At 51.7% G+C, this 1,709-nt stretch overlaps 1 protein-coding gene across 1 annotated transcript in view; it reads right to left on the reverse strand.

Moving 5' to 3' along the window:
* Nucleotides 1-1,709, reverse strand: part of Fgf9 (fibroblast growth factor 9) — a 40,472-nt gene that overhangs the window by 34,149 nt on the left and 4,614 nt on the right. The gene's annotated exons all lie outside the window — the stretch shown is intronic.

The raw sequence follows: 1,709 nt of genomic DNA on the forward strand, positions 1-1,709 counted from the left end.
CAACAACTGGGGTCACCTGCACAAGACCCGAACAAGATCAAGCCGGTCAACATTCCAGCACGCATGGGAAGGGGGTCTAAGCAGCTCCCAACCCTAGCTGAAGAGCTTTGGGCAGCTGACAGCTACTAGTGGAGGAAGAGCCGTTTTTTCTGTGGGGGTGTGGCTATCGATAGATAGCCATGCTCTGGTAGATGGTCCCACACCCATATGCATGTACGGGCCGCCCTAACTGGACTCAGTGGGAATAGTAAAAGGAGGAGGAAACAGCAGCCATGAAGTTAAGGGAGCTGTGGGAGGTGTCCAGGGGCAATTGGAGGGGGGAAATAAGGGGCAGATAAGATCAGGATTCATTGTATAAATATATGCAGTTCTCCAAGACTATAATATACAACAGACAGTGGAGTAGCCAGTGGCCCCAACTACTCCAGAAACTGAGGCAGAAGGATTGCTTGAGCCCAAGAATTCCTGGCCAGCCTGGGCATCATAGTGACCCTGGTGACTATGTTAAAGAAGAAAGAGGCCGGGCGGTGGTGGTGCACGCCTTTAATCCCAGCACTCGGGAGGCAGAGCCAGGCGGATCTCTGTGAGTTCGAGGCCAGCCTGGGCTACCAAGTGAGTTCCAGGAAAGGCGCAAAGCTACACAGAGAAACCCTGTCTCGAAAAAAAAGAAGAAAAAAAAAAAAAGAAGAAGAAGAAAGAGGAGACTGGGGAGGAAGGCCAGTGAAGAGAAAATAGAGAGGTAAGGGAGAAAAGAAGGTTCCAATTTTACAGAGAAACATGACAAGTTGTCAAATGTGAAAGGTTAAACGAGCCCTGGTGACAGAGGCCTGTAATCCCAGCACTTGGGAGGTGTGGGCAGGAAGATCAGCAGTTCAAGGCCAGCCTGTACTACTTAAGACCCTGTCTCAAAAGGGGGTGAAGGGGGTGGTTAAGCCCCTTCTCTTTCACAGCTTCCTGATCATGCGCAGTAGCCACATGAGGTTCCAGAGGATCGCAGAGCCTGAATCTAGGAATCTCTGCACCAGGTGAACAAAACTGAGTTCCCTCAGGAAATGGCAGCTGAGTGGATATCCAAGCTTTCGGCCGCAGCAAGCCACATGGCAGCCCTTAGGAAGGCTTTCCCCTGGAAGGTACCGAAAAGCAGGGCACAAAGAGTTGAATTTTGCTTTTTCTGCAAAACCCTACAAATAAGTTTTTAACTTGGTCTTATTAAATTTTTTTATCACATTATTATCTTTCTCCCACCTAGTATCACCACCTTCTGACAGAACTCCCTTTAACAGAGCAGGCCCTGCCCCTCAAATGGCTCACCAGTAGGGGTATCCATCTAAGGTTCTAATGACATGGGGGTCACTACCCCCACGCCAGGAGGTAGGCCAGCTTCAGCTTCCACGGGCCCAGCGTTCACTTTTTCGTTTGCCTACTTAATTTTTTGCTCACTGTCTAGCAAAACCAGAAAGCCCTTCCAAGTGGGGGGAAAAAAAAAAGCCGCACTCTTGATTCCTAGCCCATCACTCAAAGACCCGACCCCCAGCTCCCCTCCTCCCAGCTCCCATCACCCCTATGGAAAAACAAAGGGCTCCTTAAGGTCCCACCTTCAACTCCCTGGCCGGGCCGCAGCCCCTGCCGCACTGAGATTCCCTCACCCCCACGTCCCCTGCACCGCCCCGGCCTTGCCCCCGCCGAGCTGGCCGGCAGCTGCAGTCACC

Source organism: Peromyscus californicus, unplaced genomic scaffold, assembly GCF_007827085.1.
Source record: "Peromyscus californicus insignis strain IS unplaced genomic scaffold, ASM782708v3 Scaffold_12__1_contigs__length_115047231, whole genome shotgun sequence".
NCBI lineage: Eukaryota > Metazoa > Chordata > Mammalia > Rodentia > Cricetidae > Peromyscus > Peromyscus californicus.